The sequence below is a fragment of the Lathyrus oleraceus genome, chromosome 1 (genome assembly GCF_024323335.1).
Source record: "Lathyrus oleraceus cultivar Zhongwan6 chromosome 1, CAAS_Psat_ZW6_1.0, whole genome shotgun sequence".
In the NCBI taxonomy this organism is placed as follows: domain Eukaryota; kingdom Viridiplantae; phylum Streptophyta; class Magnoliopsida; order Fabales; family Fabaceae; genus Lathyrus; species Lathyrus oleraceus.
The window spans coordinates 463462406-463477602 of NC_066579.1; positions in this window are offsets into that span (position 1 = coordinate 463462406).

The window sequence follows — 15197 nt, forward strand, 5'->3', positions numbered from 1 at the left end:
GGCTGCTCCCGCATCTAAAACCCAATTTGTCTCTAAATTGGTAGTGCCGATTCAAGTTTTTAATTGGGATCCGTGCCATCGTCTAACATTTACGACTCACACAACTATCGATTCAATTTACAGTTTTAACACAGTTTATTCCACATCAATTTCAGCATATACAGTCCCAATTAGGGTTAAATCAACGGCTTATCACTACCCATTACATATTATCCCATAATATCCATTAATCGACGATAAACCCCCCTTACCTGAGATAATCCGGCAATTCTTTGAGTTCAAGCTCTTCCTCTTCTCCAACTTTCTTCCTCTTGCTCTGCCTCTTCCCTTTTCCTCTTCTCTGCAGTTTCTCTGTTTTCACGTGAAAACACTTCTTTACCAAATGGGATTCTCTTTCCTCATTTCACACTTATATATTTTCCAATAATTATTATTATTCCAAAATAATTAAAATAATCCAATAATAATAATCTAATTATTTAATTAAATTAATAATATACTATTAATTTAATTTAAATAATTATTTTATTTTATTGGGGTGTTACAGACATCATATCCCTAACATCATTGTCATTTTTAATGGGCACTCACATACGAGGATATCATCATTGTCACCCACAATAGAGGTGTATGAAACAAGTTTATCAATATTTCTAATTCTTTCACCATCATTAATCTCTTTGACTAATCAAATGATCAAGTTTCTCCCAAGTTGCTCCAAACTCCAGATGTTCCAAAAACAAATCTTCATCAGAGGTTTCGTTCTCGAATAAAAATGAAGAAAATGAAAAAATGAAGAAAATATTAAGAAAATGAGAAGAGGTGTGAAAAAAAATGGTAGAAGTCACACTTCTATTTATACAAAATTTTCTACTAAAAAATAATATTAAATATTACATAATTATATTATATAATATATAATAAAAAATAAATAAATAATTAAAAGGAGCAATATTTATTAGAGTTTGATCTAACTCATCCTTACAAAATTGGCTTTTAAGGTGAGAAGTGTTTATCTATATATGCTCTTTAAAGGCTCCATATCTTTTTAATGTGGGATTCAGAATACTTCCAACACACCTCGTCACGTCCAACACTCATTTTTTTTAGTTTGGTGCGTGAATATTAACGGTGGATGACTCATGATCCGATCAATAGACTTTGATATCATATTAAAGAATAGATAGAACATTGAAAGTATATATATATATATATATATATATATATATATATATATATATATATATATATATATATATATATATATATATATATATATATATATATATTTATTATCTTCCTGATCAATTTTGTAAAGATGGACTATGTCAAACTCTAATAAAATTAAATATTATTTAATACCCCTCTATTATTAAAAAAAACACTTAAATTTTATCGGCGCTTACTCTAAAATTTAAAGAGTCCACTTAAAATGAATTGACTTACTATATGTGTATAATGGAAATTATATGGGATAATTGGTTAGTTTGAAATTAATGTTGGAAAACTTGATTATTTTAGTAAATAATTCTCATATTCGTGTCTCTCATATTCTAACTGTCAAATTGATCCTTTATGTAAATTATTGTGCAAGAATAGATTAAGGCAGACAAAAAGGCTACCTAACATTTCAAGTTTGGCAATGAATTCCAAAATGTGAGCTATCATATTGTTGTTAGATTAAGCACCGACAACCTTTTGACTTGGTTCCCTTCCATTGCTAAAAAACATCAAACTACGTTACACTAAGCACTTATTATATGTGTCTAGACTTAATTATCACTACTTCTCCACACAATATCATATTGTTTTATATTATATATTTTAAAGATTTAATTCTTCATAAATTTACAACTATCAAAACATATTCATGAGAAAGACATTATAATAGGGTCTTATCACATGAGTTATAAATATTTTAAGAATAATATTACCTTGTGTCTTAGGGATATAAGTTAAAAAACCTACTTATAATAAATTTATATTAAAAAACATTAAAAAATTAATTATATATTTTTATTAAAATTAATATACAGTTTTTAATAAAATATTTTTTTATTTAATTTTGAAGGCACAAATAAGCCTTATCCATATTTTAATTGATGTGACATCCATCTAACATTTAGTGACAGATAAATCAATAACTATATTTATTTATTTAGTCAAACCAAAATTATAATTTTTTAATATTTAAAACAAAATTCTTATTAAACAAATTAAAAAATTAATCTTTTTGTATAATAAATAACATTAATTGTTCAATTAGTAGATTTTTAATTATAAAGAGATACAAAGAATCATCTTTCAATAATATCTTTTGGTAGTCATTCATTTGAAAGTCAAGTTAATATCCTCTTACATTTTTCTTTTTAAAAGTTGAGAGCATATTTCAAAAGTACTCTATATAAAAAAAATTATTTTTTAAATTATCGAAGGATCAGTATATTGAGATGATATGTAGTCCAAATGCATTGATCTTTCAAAATATATATATATATATATATATATATATATATATATATATATATATATATATATATATATATATATATATATATATATATATATATATATATATAATAAGACTTGCAAACCGGTACAAAATGTATGTTGAATTTCTGATACCCGTTACAACAAATTCATCATTAGTATTAGAATTTTGGTATAATGAATTTTAACTTCATTGATTATGATGTGAATATACAATGATTATTTATAGTACAAGCAAGAGTGCAGGCTATGATCTATGAACTTGCATACATTGGAACATATTCACTAAGAATATCATAAGTGTAATAATGATATTTTAATCACATGTCAAAAATTACCATATCTAGTTGCTTGTATTCAAAGTAGCTTAATCTTGTAACACCCTTCTACAAGTTGGTGGTTGATAAATACCAAGCATCACTAACTTGGATAGTAAGCAATTGGAGGGTTGAGGTAGCAATGGTTTGGTGAAGAAATCTGTCAATTGATCTTTTGAAGAACATGATAACAATTTCATTACTCTTGCTAGCATCTTTTCTCTAACAATATGACATTCAATCTCTAAGTGTTTGGTTCTTTCATGGAATATGAGATTTGCTGCAATGTATAAAGCACTCTGATTGTCGCAATAAAACACTGGTGTTTTTATGCATTCAACCTTTAGATATTTGAACAAGTATAGAAGCCATCAGAGTTCACATGTAGTACCAATCAAAACTCGATACTCAGTTTCACTCAATGATCTAGAAATAATTAATTACTTCTTGGTTCAGAATGAAATGAGATATCTTCCAAGGAAAAAGCATTTACCCAAAATTGACCTTCTAGTATCTAAACATTCAACCCAATTAGTGTATTTGTCAAAAAGTACAGGTGTGCGTGATATCCTTATGCGGGTAGGGGATACTCAAAAGCCTTAGAAAGTGAGAGTTGTTAAGACTTTTCCACGACGGAGAAAGGCCTTATTTGGTGGTGTTTATGACGTTTAAGATGGTATGAGAGGGAGAGCTCATGTGAGCTGAAAGAGTTATAAGAGTTATGTTGGGTAAATTGTGATCTATCTCCTCAATAGTTGAGGTATTTATAGAGGCTCTAAGGCCCAGGGTTTCCTAGAGAATGATAACCGCTCACTCAGACAATGATGGACCTTTGAATCTCTATTTCTTATGAAGATGTGGATCAATTATTGACCCTGAATTCTCTCTGACTAAGAAATGTATATTCCCATGTTTCCCATAATTGGGCGGGTAAGAGACACTTAGGGTGATGTGATTCCTATTGGAGGGTGATTTATGGTTATCATCCCCTTTGAGGGCTACAATCTTCCCACCTTTGTAAGCCTTTTATAAATATATCACTACATAGTACCTCAAGCACAAGGGCTTTGATAAAGGGCGGAGTGCTTTTAAATTATCGATCGTTATGATATCTTGAGACCCTAAGTTTCTCGGTGATGTGGCGTGTTAAACTAGGCTAACTAGGCTTGAGTCCTTTAGGCGAGGAGTTTTGTTAGCCTGTTTGATGGGAAATCTTAGTCCCTCAAACGAAGGTATATAGTGCCTAGCTGATGAGACTCCAAGTCCCTCAGGAAAGGCATTGGACCTCTCAGGTGAGACTTCTATCAAGCCCTCAGACAAGACTTTTGGTTAAGTCTCTTAGGCTAGACTTCACTCGCGCCTTGAAGACACTCTATCATTGCATATTTTCGATCGAAGATACGAATCCAAACAAGTTAAAGAGGAGAAAAAACTGAAGAATAAAGGCAAAAGAAAGTTGTAAAAATGACTAAATATGAAGAAATAGGAATTTAGTGAAAATCGGGGGGAAAATGAGCAAAAGCGTGCAACTACCGGAATAATCACGCAGACCATAAAGCAACATCGCACATGCGATACATGGTATAACGCGCGCGATGGTCCTATTTTCTGGGCTTTTTCTGACACGTTCTGATCCATTCTAAAGGCTTTAAAAGGGGGAGTTTGGTACTTTTTCGAGGGTTCTGAATTTTACACAGGAAGAAAGGGTATACAACACCATAAGGCATATTTGGAGAGCATTTGAAGCCATTGAAGGCCAAATCTTCAAGGGATTTCTCATGCAACCTTCTTATTTGTATTTGGTATTATAATTCGCATTATGAGTAGCTAACTCTCTTTAGGTTAGGTTGTGTTTGATGAAACTGTTTTAATATTGGGACACATGTTGATTGAATATTGCTTGAATAATTTGAGTTATAATTCTATTCAATTGCACCTTGTTCTTAATGCTTTTTATGTGAGATACTCTTTTAATCTAAATTTGGGCACATATGGAATACTGACCATTAGTCTATATGTTGGAGCTAGGGAAATTGTTGTGCTTACGTTGGTGAACTAGGGATAGGAAACTCTGAGTAGTGGCTTAGGAATTAACGTTCTATTGCATTGCCTAATCTTGCTTATGCTAGTGGACTAGGGATTGAAAACTCTGAGTATAGATTAGTGATTTATATACCAAAGGATTGGGTATATCGGTTTTATTAACTCGCTGTGGGATTATAGTGACAATATCATTCTGTAATACATCGAACATTAACAAGAAATGAATATGGGATTCTATACATAACCTGACCGCTTTCGTATTATTGTCAGGAAATTGAATCACTATATAACTCGTGGGAAAGGTTTAAACTTTTATTACGCAGGTTCCCGAATCATCATAAGAATAACATGGAACAAATGCATAATTTTATCACAGTTCTCAAGCATCAGACATGTATGTTGCTAGATGCTTGAGGATGAAATAGTGGAAGATGATTTGATGGAAAAAGAAGAAGTGAGGATTACAAAAAATAGAGTAAAAATCAGGGTGACCAAGTTGAGAAGAGAGTCACCATTAAAATATTAATAGATAAAAAATCCCCTTGGAAAAGGACTAAGAGTCAGATTCTTAATGACCCTAATCTATAACTACCTTATTATATAAATCCACCATATCCAATAATTAAGAAGAAACCATCACAAGAAGAGGAGGCAGGGTTGTTCGCCGGGTTTAAAGAGATGTTGACTACGCTTCAGGTAAGTATTTCTCTTTAGGAAGTTTTAGAGTTAATGCCCAAGTTTTCTAAATTCAGGAAGGCATTGCTAGAGGGTATGAGGCATAAGTTGGTCAAAGAATAGGTAAACATGACTGAGAAAGGCAATACGGCATCATTCCGAACACTGCCACAAAAGCTGAAGGATTCGGGTAAGTTTACCATCTCTTGTACCATTGGTGGAGTAAAGATCTTGCACGTCTTATGTGATTTAGGATCTAGTATCAATGTAATGCCACTGAATAAGGTTAAGAAATTGAACTTATGAGAGATCATACAGAGTAATATGACTCTCTCTTTGGCTTACTTATTTGTTAGTCATACTCATAGAATCTTACAAGATGTGTTAGTACATGTCGATGGTTTAGTTTTTCCTGCAGATTTCGTGGTGTTGGACATGAAGGGAGGCACAGGAGGGCCAATTATTCTCGAACACCCATTCTTGGCAACCAGGAAGGTGTTAATATATGTGGAAACCAGTGAACTTAGCTTAAAGTTCAACAAAGAAAAAGTGATTTTTAATGTGTGTGAATGAACACGGTATGTTGAGGATCTGGAGACATGCTACCAGCTTGAAGAAAAAGGTAGCAAAGTTTACAAAGGAGAAAAAGAAGGTGGATTAATCGGCGTGAGAGTGTCCCTTGCGCCTGACATGCCTTAGGCATGGGTCGTCAAGATAATGACGGAAAAGAAGCGCGGGATGGGAGGAAACCCATATGTTATAACTAGTTTTTGCTTTTTCAGAATTTACTTTATGTTAGTAGTGAAGGTCAATAAGAAGAATTATCTACTCGAGCATGCCTTTCAATCACAATCAATGTTTGCCTTTAATGAACAAGTTTGTAGCTATTGTTTCTTTCAGATTTACAAAATTTGCAATTGTAGCATTGAACAAATGGGTCAAAAGGAAAGTTGATCATCAGGAAAGCGACTTACAACTTGAAGGAAAAGGATGAAAAATGAATCAAGGGACTTGTACTCAACCCTTAGATACCTCAACTAGTAAGGTTTAAGCCAAATAAATTCCATTATTTACTATTCATTTTTATTTAGTGTATCCATGCATTATTGTTTTATCAGTTTTAAACTATTTCCAATTAAATTTGTCTATTTGATTACCACACACTGAGGTAGTTGTTTGCTTTAAATTTGAGCCTTTTAACCACCTTGTAGTAATATGATACATCCATTTCTAACCACTTCGAGCCTAGCCTTTCTTTCGGTGACTTTAGCTTTAATTCTTAGCCATATGGCTTGAAAGATTTCATCTTTCCACCCTCTCTTTGCAGTTAGGTATAAATGTTTAATTTCTTAAGTGGTATGAAAAAGAATAAGTTTGGGGTTGGGGTACTAGAGAAAAATGGTCAAAAATTCAAAAATTATGAGAAAATAAGAAGTTGGAAAAAGGAACATATTTAAAAAAAGAGATTAAAAGAATGCAAAATGAATATTAAGGATCACAATTGAAATATATCTAGTACCATAAATAAGGAACAACGGGGTGTGATAAAAGAAGGAGAACTAGGCACCTAACTCCAAAGGTCTAAACCTACTTTCCTAAAAAAAAATCCTACCCAAACATAAGCCAAGATACAACTGAAAAACACTCAAATGTGTATCTTTTTATTTCTTTGGCAAATTATATTAGAACATGATTAAACTCAATATAAGTTATTTTAAATGTTGATTGAGAGACTACCATATCAATTGACTGAGTCAAGGTGAGATGAGAGATAGGTTAAGTACTTGTCAAAGATTGAGGATGTTTTCTGAATTTTTTGGGTGGAAGTTGGAAGCTAGAATGATGGTCAAGTAAAGAAAACTTTATATGGTGATATTCAACTGTTATTGTGCAACTTTTTTTCTGTTTGGAATTGGTAGTGCAGACCAGTTACTTGAGGAGCAACGATTCAAGTTTGGGGTTGTGATGACACTCTGTCATTGCAAGTTAAAAAGGAGCAAAAATGAAGAATAAAGGATAAAGAAAGTTGCAAAAATGACTAAGTATGGAGAAATAGGGACTTAGTGAAAATCAGGTGAAAGGGGGAGCAAAAGTGTGCAACTATTGGAATAATCACACAGGCTATCGTGCAGCATCGTACGCGTGATTTAAAAGTAAAGTCAGCATTGCACGCACAATGTAGGGTTTAACGCGCGCGATGGTCTTTTTGGGGGCTTTTCTAACACGTTCTGATCCATTCTGAAGGCTTTAAAAGGAGAAATTTGGTACTTTTCTGAGGGTTATGAATTTTACACAAGAAGAAAGGGTTTGCAGCACCAGAAGGCATATTTGGGGAGCATTTGAATCCATTGGAGGTCAAACCTTCAAGGGATTTCTCATGCAACCTTCTTATTTATATTTGGTATTGTAATCCGCATTCAGAGTAGCTAATTCTCTTTAGGTTAGATTGTGTTTGATGAACCTATTTTAATACTGCTTAGACACATGTTGATTTGATATTGCTTGAATAATTTTAATTATAGTTCTATTCAATTGCACATTATTCTTAATGTTTTTTATGTGATCTCTTTTAATTTGAATTTGGGCACATATGGAATACTGATAATTAGTCTATATGTTGGACCTAGGACAATTGTTGTGCTTACGCTGGTGGACTAGGGATAGGAAACTTTGAGTAGTGCCTTAGGAATTAATGTTCTATTGCATTTCCTAATCTTGCTTACGTTAGTGGCTAGGGATTGAGAACACCGAGTATAGATTAGTGATTTATACACCAAGGGATTGAGTATATCGGTTTTATTAATTTGTTGTGAGATTATAGTGACGATATCATTCATGTAATACATCGAACATCAATAGTAGAGGAATATGGGATTATATACATAACTTGGACACTTTCGTATTATTGTCATAACACTTTATTTTCTTTTTGTAATTAAATCTTGAACCCTCCCCCCAATTTAGTATTTTCTAAGCATTTCACAATATTGTCTTGTTAAATAGCAGTCCCTCTGAATTCAATCTTTTTTATTACTAAGACATCATCAATACTCTTGCTGAGAAGTCATCAATTTTTTGGCGCTGTTGTCGGGGACTGTTAATAATTTCAACAAGGCAATGCTTGTGAAACATTTGTTTATTTAGTTTTTGAGGTTTGTTTTTATTTTCTCGTTAATTACTATATTACTGAGGTATTTCTTGTTTGTGTATGCGCAACTTAGGACCGACATTGACATTATTTGATCTAGGAATTGAAAGCATGAAAAGTGGTTCTTATATCTTTTTTATTAGTTATTTTTCCTTTATAATTTACCTTTTTCACCTGTTTTCTTTTCATTTTACCATATTTTATGCTTTGGTATTGCATTTACTTTGTTTCTAGCTCATAATAGGCAGTCCAAGCGAAAGAAGGATGAAAAGTGGATAAAACGCGGAAAAAGGCGAAAAGTCTAAATTCTCCGAACAAAAACCATGGGCATGTTACGGCCACCCGTAATGCCTATTATGAGCCGTAACAGGCATGGCCTTTCAAACCCTTATTGGAGGCGCCCCAGGCCAAGATCCTAGGGCCTGTTACAACCACCTATAATGGTTATTACAGGCCGTAACAAGCAGGTGAATTTTCTCTTGATTTTTTGTTAGAAGATAGGCCAAGATCTAGAGGGGGTGAATATATCACAAGTTAAAATTTGAACCAAAATTGGTTTTGAAAAAGTTTATAGCATGGAAGCAAGTTTCAAAATTTCTCGGATCAACGTCTAACAGAACCTACTATCGAAAAGCTCGAATATGTGTAGAGGTGTCAATACAATGATAATAATCCACAAGTCAATCAACAATAATAATCACAACTAGTTGAATACAATACAATAGGAAAAGTCTATCTCCAATGATCAAAACACACAAAAACTTAAGTAAACCAATTTGTCAAACACTTAGTATGCAATCAACAATGTTTGGAACTTTATGTAGTGTTTGTTGTTCTTAGAAATCCAATCACAGACAAATGGTTTGTGATCTACACAACAACACCGATTTCAAAATGCATTCAAAATCATGATCCAAACAATGTTGATCAAATGATCAATACAATCGATAATTTGAAAACTACAAAACTCAAAAGAGAGGGAGAGAGAGAGAGAGAGAGAGTATACAAGGATTTATTTAGGCAGTTCCCTAATCGACCTTGCTATGGGTACGTCTGCCCTCAATTCAAATTCGAACTGAGATATTATAATAAATCTTACTTTAAAAAATATGTATATACAAGAGATGAAGAAATTGAACTCTACAAACCCTAAGTTTGATGTTGATTCTACCACTTCCAAAACCCTTGATCAAAGATTTATCAAGTCACCAACAATGTCGCTTCAATTCACCTATTATTTCTACTTCCTTGAAAGGCACTCCTTGTCCCAAGGCTTTCACTCGGTTGAATTAATACCAAGCGTGCACTTTTTAAAACCTAAGATTTGCCAAAACGATCCACCGTATCACACTACTCCCTTGTAAGGCACACCTTGTCCCAAGGCTTTCAATCGATCAGATCCGAATTGTATAATCTTGTCCAAAACCTTAAAACCCTAAACAATCTCAAAGGAAAACCCCAACTCATTTTTCTGATTTGAATCCCTCAAAGTTCTCAACCCAATATTCTTGGTACAACAAATCTAATTGGACGTTATCAACCCTAATCTATATGGCATCCAATCAAAAAATGATTATGTGTAATTTGATTGTATGTATGCATAGATGGAGTTGAAGATGATGAGAATGCTTTGAAATCATGGATTCGTGTAGGTTTTACTCACTCTAGAAACCTTACTAGAAAATGATGCATGTATGAAGTATTTATATGCATGGGTGATTTAGGGGAAAAAGGAATGCAAAGGACTTGAGAAAAATATGAATTTTTGAAAAAAAATACATCGGATAGGTCGTCCTATAAAACTCATGTGTCGACATGTTCGATGATAGGTCGGTCTGTCTAAAGTCATATGTCGACCTATGACTGTTATATGCTCCTTATGTATCGACCTGAAGAGTCGACATTGGAGACAGAAGCTACAGGCTTTAATATTGCAGTATATGTGTCGACCTACATAATGCATGTGTCGACCTATTACCAAGAAATGTTTTCCATATGTCGACATGTAATTGCATGTGTCGACCTGTAATGTTATTTTTCACAAAAATTGATTTTTCATGCATGTTTGATGCATGAGACCTTTTCCAAGTTGTTTCCAAATACTTTTATGCTTCCTAATTCTAAGATTCACATAGATAATCAGAGGATACCATCCAATATATATTAACGCTAAAGTATCCTAGTTTTGACATCATATAAAACACATTTAACGGAAGTTGCACTCACATACTCCCCCTTTTTTATGATGGAAAAACTTGAGATGATGCATTTGCAATGAAAAACTCCTCATGAATATATGCATTCCAATTAATCCAACTTCATCTTGCTTCTCCCCCTTTGAGAACATCAAAAAGAAACGAAGCAATTCATGAGAAGCACCTTAAATCATGCATAAACCAATATAACACACAGAGGCGGTTTACAAAGATAAGAGCATCAATACGATATCACTCACATAGAATGATTTTCATATTGAAAAAAATGCCTAAACATAAATAAAAGACAATAATGCTACATTAGAACATAATTGTCACAACGTATGCTAAATAACATAATACAAACATGAAAAATGAAGGATACAATGTGATAAAAAACTCTTGAGTTGCTACAAAAGCGACACGATTACCTGACATATGCCTTTGGTGCTCTTGAAATGTTGCACACGCATGTGCTCTGTGTAATGTAACACCCCGATAAAATATGATAATTATTTAAATTAAGTTAATAGTATATTTATTAATTTAATTAAATAATTAGATTATTATTGGAATATTATTTGGAATTATTATTATTGGAATAATAAGTTGGAATATATATAAAGAGTTCCATTTGGTAAAAAGGGTTTTTCACGTGAAAACCAGAGAAGCGACAGAAAGTGAGAAAAGGGCAAGGAGGAAGAGCAAGAGAACGAGGGTTGAAGAAGGGAAAAGCTTGAAGCTAAAGGATTTGCCGGATTAACTCAGGTAAGGGGGGGTTTATCGTCGTTTAATGGGTATTATGGGTTAACATGTAATGGGTAGTAATAAGCCATTGAATTGACCCTAATTTGGATGATGAATGTTGCAAATTGTGATGATCAAATTACGTTAAAAACTGTGATTAAATCTATATTTGGATGAGTTGTAAATTTCTGGACGTGTAGCTTTTTACGGAATTGAAATCGGAGGTCCGGAAGTCCTCTGACGGCGAGAAATGCGGGTAATTCTGTATTCTGTTCGTGTTAGCGCAGGAACAGCTTTCTGTCTTGCGTTAACCGGTTAACCCAGGGTGTTAACCGGTTAACACTGTTATGAATTATGAGAAATTGCTGTCTGTCTTGCGTTAACTGGTTAACCCAGGGCGTTAACCGGTTAACACTGTTAAAATGTGCCAGGAAGCGTGTTCTGTGTTGCGTTAATCGGTTAACCCAGGGCGTTAACCGGTTAACACTGTTTGAAAAGTAGAAAAAACTGATATTTTAAATATTGTGAACAATTGATGATTGGCCTATATTGGTGTATGATATAGGAGGGATCAATTTCCCGTTGTTTTGAGCAGTGTAGGTATTAGTAGAGTGTGCTAATACTGTGATTGATTATGTGGAATGACATAATATGATTCTGTGATAATTGTATTGATGATGTATGATGGTGTGCATAATGTTGTGAATATATTTGTTATGTATGCACTTATGAATGGACTGTTTATGGCTTAGAGTGTGAGCATATGTCCATTGTGGATTGTTGTTGATGTTTGCATGCTAGGTGATTTAGCGTGCATAGCATAGCCCTTGGGGTGGTAGCTAATTCCCATGGTGAGGAATTAGTGAGTGAGTCACTAGGTCTCAAATGAGTGGGACTAGTGAGCTTGGTAGCCGTATCTGGGTTTGATCGGTGAGGTTGAACTATGTGTTCACGAATAGTCGGTACCGCATGCATGGAGTCTCATTGCATAATGTATGTATGGCGTATAATATGAATGGATGTATTCCAATATTATACGTGTGTTTTGTGTTGGGTTGAGTATGATTATGATTTTGAGTTGATGTTGTCGTTGCTGAATGTGTGATCTGATTTGGGTGATGAAATGTGTTAAATTACTTAGCATTACATGATATTTTATAATGCTTATTATATCGATTGAGGAACTCACCCTTACAACTATGTTTCAGGTGACGAGCAGTGATTGAGTAGAAGCTAGTGCTTGGAGTCTAGTGTAGTTCCTTAGTGGGTCATGCTCTGGTAGATGTAACATCGGGACGGGATGTTTTGCTTTGTTTTCAATTGTGGATGTTGAACAGTTTTACATGTAATGTGATTACATGGTTTGCATGATTGATTAGATCTCTATCCGCTGCGAATTGTGCAATGTTTTATTTTTGATTAATAAATGAGCATGACAAACTATTATGGTGAATGGTGTGAAGTGTCAAGTGTGACACCCTTAAATTGCATATCTACTCTGATTTATATTTTGTGTTAATTAATTATTGGGGTATTTTAGAAGGGTGTTACATTAGTGGTATCAGAGCATAGTCGGTCGAGTCGAGTCGTAATTATTCTGTTTCCCTGTACGTGATAGGTGTTGTGTAACCCTATCAGTACTTATTGTTTTAGCTTGTTGGGTTTTCAGAATAGAGATGGCTGGAAGAGGTAGAGATGATGCTGCGATTGCTGAGGCTCTGGGTATGCTAGCTGGAGTACTTGGAGGAAATCCGAATGTTATGGGACTGGGAGCTGCTCGTCAACTGAGTGAGTTCCAGAAGAATAATCCTCCAATGTTCAAGGGAGCATACGATCCAGATGGTGCTCAGAAGTGGTTGAAGGAGATCGAGAGGATCTTTCGAGTGACTGAGTGTGCCGATAACCAGAAGGTCAGGTTCGGTACGCATATGCTGTCAGAGGAAGCAGATGATTTGTGGGTTGCTGCCCGCACTGAGTTGGAAGCTGCTGGGGGTGCTGAGATCACTTGGGCGGTGTTCAGAGAGAGATTCCTGAGGAAGTACTTTCCAGAGGATGTCAGAGGAAAGAAAGAGATAGAGTTCTTAGAATTGAAGCAGGGCAACCGGTCTGTTACTAAGTATGCTGCTAAGTTCACAGAGCTGTCGAAGTATTACACTCCCTATGATGAGGCTACTGGGGAATTTTCAAAATGTGTGAAGTTTGAGAACGGGTTACGTCCCGAGATCAAGCAGGCTATTGGGTATCAGCGGATTAGAGTGTTTTCTGACCTGGTTGACTGTTGCAGGATCTTTGAACAGGATACCAAGTCCAGAGCGGAGAGCTATCAGCAGAGGGTTGATAGGAAAGGCAAGAATCAGAATGATCGTGAGAAACCGTATGCAGCTGGCAAAGGTTTCCAGAGACAGAGTGGGATGAAGAGACCTAGTGGGGGAGACTCCAGTGCCCCTGCTAAGTGTTACAGATGTGGTCAGGCTGGACATCGTTTCCATGAGTGTACAAGTAATGAGAAGAAGTGTTTCAAGTGTGGCAAAGGTGGTCACTTGGCTGCAGAGTGCCGGTTGAAGACTATGACTTGTTTCAACTGTGGAGAGGTGGGTCATATCAGTCCACAGTGTACTAAGCCGAAGAAAGAGAACCAGTCGGGAGGCAAGGTCTTTGCTTTATCGGGTTCTGAGACTTCTGCAGATGATCGTTTGATCTGAGGTACGTGTTATATTAATGGCTTTCCTCTTGTAGCTATTATTGACACAGGTGCGACTCATTCCTTTATATCTTTGGATTGTGCTGTGAAACTTAAATTAGAGACATCTGAGATGCATGGGAGTATGGTGATTGATACTCCTGCGAAGGGTTCAGTGACTACTACTTCAGTTTGTTTAAATTGTCCTTTGAGTATTTTTGGTAGAGACTTTGGAATGGACCTCGTGTGTCTTCCACTAGTGCAGATTGATGTTATCCTGGGTATGAACTGGTTGGTGTTTAACCGAGTTTATATAAACTGTTTTGATAAGACTGTGATCTTTCCTGAGATTGAGGAAGGAAAGAGTTTGTTTCTATCAGCAAGGCAAGTGAATGAGGCAGTAGCAGATGGGGCAGAGTTGTTTATGCTGTTAGCGACTTTGGAGGCTAAAGATAAACTGGCGATTTGCGATCTAGCCGTGGTGTGTGATTTTCCTGATGTGTTTCCCGAAGAAGTGAATGAATTACCGCCAGAGCGTGAAGTTGAGTTCTCGATTGATTTAGTGCCTGGTACTAGGCCGATGTCGATGGCTCCGTACCGTATGTCTGCTGTTGAGTTAACTGAATTGAAGAGTCAGCTGGAAGATCTGTTGGATAAGAAATTTATTCGTCCGAGTGTGTCACCGTGGGGCGCACCAGTGTTATTGGTTAAGAAGAAAGAAGGTACTATGAGGTTGTGTGTGGACTATAGGCAACTGAATAAAGTGACGATCAAGAATCGGTATCCTTTGCCGAGGATTGATGATTTGATGGATCAGTTGGTTGGTGCGAGTGTGTTCAGCAAAATAGATTTGAGATCGGGGTATCATCAGATACGTGTGAAAACTGAGGATATTCAGAAGA